The 8,121-nt window shown below is 39.2% G+C and overlaps 1 protein-coding gene across 1 annotated transcript in view; it reads left to right on the top strand.

The window, feature by feature from the left end:
* Positions 1–332: 332 nt before the first annotated feature.
* Positions 333–8,121, top strand: part of LOC133633975 (AMP deaminase 3-like) — a 49,805-nt gene continuing 42,016 nt past the window's right edge. Inside the window, exons 1-2 of the mRNA XM_062026836.1 lie at positions 333–433; positions 4,737–4,804. The gene's annotated coding sequence lies outside the window, so the exon portion shown is untranslated. The remainder of the gene's footprint in view (positions 434–4,736; positions 4,805–8,121) is intronic.

The raw sequence follows: 8,121 nt of genomic DNA, 5'->3' as shown, positions 1-8,121 counted from the left end.
GATCACGGCACCACTTAAACTAGTTCCTCAGCGTTAGCGCTTATGATAACAATATCGCTAATATAGGGTAATTATTCAGGTCATGACATGTAAATGGAGTATTGTTGGTGGAAGTTGTTTTTTTAGAGGCCTTTATGGGTGCAATAGATTACCCCAATTAGCTACATTCTTAGCCACCTTGCACTTGCCTTATATTATAAATTAGCATGCATAAAAAAAAGAAAAACATATGTATTCTTGTCTTACATAAGAATTCCAAAAAAGCGCAGTTCCCCTATGAGTGGATTTGTGCCTATTTGACAAATTCAACCCCTGTTCTCAATCATGAGGTGGTTCAGTCCAGTCATTTCTTCCAGGTGTGCCTTGTTGGTGGCATACAAAGAGGGCCTAAAACAATTGGCCTCCCTCTTTTGAGTACCAGCCCGTAAACACGGTGAGACAAGAATGCATGAGTGAATATTTGAATCTGTCATCATTACTTTCTACTATTAGCACAAATAGTGACAGTTTAAGGTCAAAAGGTCACAATTACAGACCCAAAAGCGCGCACACTTGCACACACACAGACTCGGGCTGGGTATCAACAAGGACTTCACAATAAAACACATATCCCAATACTTGAGTCACAGTGCAATACAGTATTGGGATATTGTGATATAGCGATATTCTACATAGTTCAGTGGTGAATGTAAAATGCAGCTTAACATGAAAGTTGTATATATGTACACTAGATCAGGTAAACCTAAATGTCAAATATTTGTTACTGTCCACTTCTTGCACTGCCTTGCTCATCACTAAGCCCGAAATCGTACTTGGTATACCATTGGCTCAAAATATGACTTAAAGGGGTCATATTATCATGTTTTTCTACTTTTAAAACATTTCCCTGTGTTTGTTTAGTCAAAAAGTTGCATAGATCATGTTTTACAGACCATCTTTAAGTCGCTTCATAATAAGCCATTTTGTGAGCATGTCCTACTTACGTGCCTCCACTCTGACAACATCTTCTCCCTACCATCTACTTGTAATTTTTAACACTTCCATCGTGAGTCTACTGACAGATTGAGTTCGAACTATACCCTACTTTATTGAAGGAAACAGTGGAGGATGCACGTGCATGTACGAGCCAGTCTGCCGCACAGCAAGAGGATCGAGAAAAAGTAGATATTACTTTATTGATTCCTTCAGGAGAGTTCCCTCAGGAAACTTTAAATTCCAGCAGCAGTGTACAGAATTGTGAACACATTTAAAAAGTAAATAATTGGGGTATAAATGGAAATAAAATAGAACATACAACAATAAGAATAAAAATAAAAAACAACAATAAGAATACAAATATAACATTAAAAATAAGAATATAACAAGAGAAACTAGGCAGTAGACGCTTTTGACTACAGCGTCAGAATAAAATGCCAAACTTTCGCAAAAGTACTTTGGGTAAATTTATACCATATATCAGGTGCGTCAAACTCATTTTAGATGGGGGGCCACATGGAGAAAAATCTATTCCCAAGTGGGCCTGACTGGTAAAATCACGGCACGATAACTTAAAAATAAAGACAACTTCAAATTGTTTCCTTTGTTTAAAAATAGACCAAGCACATTATGAAATTGTACAAATCGTTGTTTTTTTTACACTTACATGTTGTGGTTAATAGTATTCTATCTTTATTTGTCGTTATTTATATTTTCCTAATAAATGATGTGATAATGTTCATCAGTCAACTCATTGGTTTTAATTTTCAATCTATCAAGATACAAAATATTAAAATCAAATTACAGTGTATTATTTATGTAGTTTGCTCATTTTCCTTGACTGATGTACTAACATCAGGTGGTTTATTTTGTACATATGTAGCATCATCTACAACAGGGATCTGAAACACGCGGCTCGGGGGCCAATTGCGGCCCGTGAGACGTTATTTTTCGGCCCTCACCTTAATATGAAAGTTCAATGTTAGTGCGGCCCGCGAGCATACTTGCCAACCCTCCCGTTTTTTCCGGGAGACTCCCGAATTTCAGTGCCCCTCCCGAAAATTTTTCTCCGTGCGTCGGCTAAATACAAATATATTCCACAACCCCAAACATGTTTTTTTAAAAGCCTGCAGTGAAGAGATAGGTTAGTGATGAGCAAAGACAATTCCAGGAAAAGTGGGAGATGCAATATTTCTTTGTTGAGCACAGGGGCACCCCGACGTGTCTTATTTGCACAGAGAAAGTTGCGGTGCACAAGGAATACAATTTGAAACGTCATTATACAACTAGACATGCTGAGGAGTATGCAAAATACCAGGGAGATGAGAGACTGAACCGGGTTCCAAATTTATTCTACTGAGGCAACAAGATTTCTTCAAGAAAGCAACCGAAAAGAACGATGCAGCAGTCAAAGCTAGCTACATGGTGAGTGAGATGGTTGCTAGGGCGGGAAAGCCATTCAAAGAAGGTGAATTCATTAAAAAGTTAGATTTAAAAAAATATATATTTTCTTGCGGCCCAGCCTCACCCAGTTTCTGCATCCAGTGGCCCCCAGGTAAATTGAGTTTGAGACCCCTGATCTACAAAGATACAAAGAATTGCTATTGCGACATCCCGTACACACATTTAGAACAGCAGTTCTTTTCATATAAAAATTGCAGGTTCATTTTTATACTTAAACTCAGCCCGCGGGCCGGATAAAACCTGTTTAAGGGCCTGATCCGGCCCTCGGGCCGTACGTTTGACACCCCTGCCATATATGGATAATCCGTACAAAAAATACCACAGGTTTTGCAAATTCCAAACAGCTTGTTTGGCAGCAGTATGAAAGAAGGCAAGATTATACAATTAATGTTTCTGTAAAGTCTCAAAGGTTTGATTTGACAGCAGGTATCAATGGGTAAGAAAAGTTGCCTTTGCATATTAGGGACCCTTTAAGAGAAAAAAATCTATCATAACTCATAAGACATTGAAAATCAACATTGTATTGTTTTTCTAAGGTTTTTATATTTCAATATAATATCCCGATACAAAATATCGATATGGCCATATCGATATTTTTTACGATCCCCAGTGCTAATTAATAATTGAGAGCATTAAAAAACTCCCAAGTAATCTGACAAATACACGGATTTAAGTCATGTAGAGATAAATGACGTGCTACCATGTAAATAAGAGCTATAAGATATGTATTTCATACAAAAAGAACATAAAGGCATGTTTTACATCAGGGGTCACAAACACGCGGGCCATTTGCGGTAGAGATGTCCGATAATGGCTTTTTTGCCGATATTCCGATATTGTCCAACTCTTAATTACTGATTCTGATACCAACCGATACCGATATATACAGTCGTGGAATTAACACATTATTATGCCTAATTTTGTTGCGATGCCCTGCTGGATGCATTAAACAATGTAACAAGGTTTTCCAAAATAAATCAACTCAAGTTATGGAAAAAAATGCCAACATGGCACTGACATATTTATTATTGAAGTCACAAAGTGCATTATTTTTTTTAAACATGCCTCAAAACAGCAGCTTGGAATTTGGGACATGCTCTCCCTGAGAGAGCATGAGGAGGTTGAGGTGGGCGGGGTTGGGGGGGTGGGGTTGAGGTGGATGGGGTAGGGGGTAGCGGGGGGTGTTTATTGTAGCGTCCCGGAAGAGTTAGTGCTCAAAGGGGTTCCGGGTATTTGTTCTGTTGTGTTTATGTTGTGTTACGGTGCGGATGTTCTCCCGAAATGTGTTTGTCATTCTTGTTTGGTGTGGGTTCACAGTGTGGCGCATATTTGTAACAGTGTTAAAGTTGTTTATACAGCTACCCTCAGTGTGACCTGTATGGCTGTTGACCAAGTATGCATTGCATTCACTTGTGTGTGTGAAAAGCCGTAGGTATTATGTGACTGGGCTAGCATGCAAAGGTTTATTGGCGCTCTGTACTTCTCCCTACATCCGTGTACCACTCCGTACAGCGGCGTTTTAAAAAGTCATCAATTTTACTTTTTGAAACCAATACCAATAATTTCCAATATTACATTTTAAAGCATTTATCGGCCGATAATATCAGCAGCCCGATATTATTGGACATCTGTAGTTGTAATTACATTTACTAAAGAATAAGTACATTAGTAATTCAATTATTATTTTGGTAAAGTAATAAATGACTATATTTATTAATTTTCCAAACACTGTAAGCAAGCTAAAGTGTCCCGGGGACCTCAACGGTGTCAAAATATGACATTTTTACAATACATTTCAAATTCATAAATGACTGAAGGCCTACCATAGTACAGGATGCTGGTAAAATGAGTTAGCAAATTTAGTCATGTGGTTAAAACCTGATTCTGAAGTAAATACTCATTGCGGTCCCCAGGTGAATTGAGTTTGAGACCTCTGTTCTACATCAATGGGATACTTGGAAAACGTGTGGCCCCATATAAAGAATACAATAAACGGGAAAGACGAGCATCAATAGTGCGTCTACAAAGTCACGTCCTATGGTGTAAACGTATGTCGACTGTTGCATCGGCACGCCTCATGAAGCAACACGCAGGCGTGGCTGCAACAATGACTTGATGGCATGACATCCTTGACAAACTGAAGGGGAGGGGTCTCAGGGGGCGTGGCCTTCATACCCTAGAGGTAATGGTGCAAATAAAAGCTTCCTGCTGAACTTCCTCTAAAACAGCCAGCACTCAAGTGTTTGTGTGTGTGTGTGTGTGTGTGTGTGTTTGTGTATGTATGTGTGTGTACACAGGAACACCTTGCTCTCATTAGTGAGGGTGGCCTGCGGGCCCACCACGTTTGAACACCGCTCTGCAAAACGTAAGTACAGCGTTGTACGCGTGTGTCAGTCAACTGTCAAACTGTGAGGAACCCACCTCCACTGCTTGTAATACATGGCTGTGGCATTTGATCTGATAGGTTCATGTCGTCTCTGGGTGTCTTTTAAAATCGCTACCAAAGTAATATAAATTGTTTTTATTATTATTAAGAGGTGATAAGTTATTGTCTGCATAATAAAATCATAATGTTTTTTCAGAAATATTACTGAACATATAATGTAGTATATACAGTAAGATATATTTTTCTATTTTACATTTACTACTACTCTTACATTTTAAAGACTTCAAAGAAGATTGTAATCAGATGAAAAGTCACAGTTTTTATTTTTTATCATTATTAAACTCATTCTCTTGTTCTGCTTTAAAGAAAGGTGTTTATGGGATGGACAAATGATGAAGGGCTTTCTTAATGGAAATTAATAAAACAATAATCCATCGTTTACTGCACAATACATTCACACACTAAATAAAGGACATGTCAGTTAATATATTGCGATTGCTCCTCCTGTGAACTCATGAGTGCCCGCAGTTTTTGTTTGAAATACAGCTTGCCAAGTAAAATAAGACTTGTCGAAATTATATTGCATGCTCATGTGAATAATTGTTATTTTTCCAAATATTTTATGCAGCCGTAATATCTGAAGGAATCCGAGCAGGCTTCATCAGTTCTTAAATAGGACAGCTCTATAGTCCGAGGCTCTGGTGCAGGATCCAAATGCAAGCGGTAGAAAAATGGATGCATAGATAATGAAGTTATTTTAATTTTGGATCAAAATGAAAAAAAAAAAAAACTGCGCGGCCACGTACTGCACTCTAGACACCCCCACTGTGGTGTGCACACAACTGCAAACCACAACTTCACTTTTCTTTCCAAGAAACAAGGCCTTGATAACAGTATCTACTCTGATGCCGTTAAGGATGAAATAGATTCCAACTGTCGCTTGAACGCTGCCTGCACTGATAATCAGTGAAGTGGTCAGATGAAACAAGAATTGAGCTGTTTGGCCACAATACCCAGCAATATGTTTGGAGGAGAAAAGGTGAGGCCTTTAATTCGAGGAACACCAACCCTACCGTCAAGCATGGTGGTGGTAGTATTATGCTCTGGGCCTGTTTTGCTGCCAATGGAACTGGTGCTTTACAGAGTAGGTTGGGTCTTGGGTGCAGTTGGGTGTTCCAACAGGACAATGACCCCAAACAAAAATCAAAAGTGGTAAAAGAATGGCTAAATCAGGCTAGAATTAAGGTTTTAGAATGGCCTTCCCAAAGTCCTGACTTAAACGTGTGGACAATGCTGAAGAAACAAATCCATGTCAGAAAACCAACAAATTTAGCTGAACTGCACCAATTTTGTCAAGAGGAGTGGTCAAAAATTCAAGCAGAAGCTTGTGGATGGCTACCAAAAGCGCCTTATTGCAGTGACATCTAACCAAATATTAACATTGCTGTATGTATACTTTCGACCAAGCAGATTTGGTCACATTTTCAGTAGACCCATAATAAATTCATAAAAGAACCAAATTTCATGAATGTTTTTTGTGACCAACAAGTATGTGCTCCAATCACTCTATCACAAAAAAATAAGAGTTGTAGAAATTATTGGAATCCCAAGACAGCCATGTCATTATGTTCTTTACAAGTGTATGTAAACTTTTGACCACGACTGTATGTGGAAACAACAGTGAACTAACCAATGCATGTGCCGACTAGACGTGTGTTTAAAATAGAGGACATAACTACTATCAGCAAGGGAAGAGAACTGCAGACATTTCCTCAGAGATTCAGCAAGTTGAGAATTGCCTTTTAAAGGAATGTCCACCAAAGAGTGGCCTTCTAAAGATAGCCCCACTTGCGAGAACATGACTCGGATTGTCATGATGAAACATATTTCTGAGACTTGTTTGCTTTTGACAAAGTCTCCAAAACCCAAAACCAGTGAAGTTGGCACGTTGTGTAAATTGTAAATAAAAACAGAATGCAATAGTTTGTAAATCCTTTTGTACCTATAATCAATTGAATAGACTGCAAAGACAAGACACTTTACTTTTTGCAAATATTAGCTTTTTAGCCATTTGGAATTTGATGCCTGAAACAAGTTTCAAAAAAGCTGGCACAAGTGGCACAAAACACTGAGAAAGTTGAGGAATGCTCATCAAACACTTATTTGGGCCATCCCACAGGTGAACAAGCTAATTGGGAACAGGTGGGTGCCATGATTGGGTATAAAAGCAGCTTCCATGAAATGCTCGGTCATTCACAAACAAGGATGGGGCGAGGGTCACCACTTTGTCAACAAATGCGTAAGCAAAATGTCGAACAGTTTAAAACATTTCTCAACGAGCTACTGCAAGACTTTTGGGATTTCACCCTCTACGGTTCGTAATATCATCAAAAGGTTCAGAGAATCTCGAGAAATCACTGCACTTAAGCGGCAAGGCCTAAAACAACATTGAATGCCCATTGAATGAATAAAGGACATCACCACATGGGCTCAGGAACACTTCAGAAATCCACTGTCAGTAACTATAGTTCGTCGCTACATCTGTAAGTGCAAGTTAAAACTGTACTATGCAAAGCCAAAGCCATTTATCAACAACACCCAGAAACGCCGCCGGCTTCGCTGGGCCCGAGCTCATCTAAGATGGACTGATGCAAAATGGAAAAGTGTCTGACGAGTCCACATTTCATATTGTTTTTGGAAACTGTGGACGTCGTGTCGTCCGGACCAAAGAGGAAAATAACCATCCGGATTGTTACAGGCGCAAAGTTCAAAAGCCAGCATCTGTGATGGTATGAGGATGTATCAGTGCCCAAGGCATGGGTAACTTACACATCTGTGACAGCACCATTAATGCTAAAAGGTACATACAGGTTTTGGAGCAACATATGTTGCATCCAAGCAACGTTATCATGGACGCCCCTGCTTATTTCAGCAAGACAATGCCAAGCCACATTCTGCACATGTTACAACAGCGTGGCTTTGTAGTAAAAGAGTGCGGGTACTAGACTGGCCTGCCTGTTGTCCAGTCCTGTCTCCCATTTGAAAATCTGTGGCGCTTGGCATAATGCCAAATATTAGCGGAGTCAAAACCACCCACATTGCGCAAACTAATGCACGTGTAATTTTGTAACCAATTGCTACAATTTGTGTTTTACCTTTAACTGTGTGTTTCACCTGCTACATGTGTACTTTTAGCCATGGTATGGTATTTAGTATTTACTAATGAATTTGTTGGTCTTAAAGCACAGCCCAAGAGTGGCAAACATAGATCATGAAGCATTTAATACAATATCAGT

This window comes from Entelurus aequoreus, linkage group LG18 (assembly GCF_033978785.1).
Source record: "Entelurus aequoreus isolate RoL-2023_Sb linkage group LG18, RoL_Eaeq_v1.1, whole genome shotgun sequence".
NCBI lineage: Eukaryota > Metazoa > Chordata > Actinopteri > Syngnathiformes > Syngnathidae > Entelurus > Entelurus aequoreus.
This window is presented reverse-complemented; position numbering and strand designations above follow the sequence as displayed.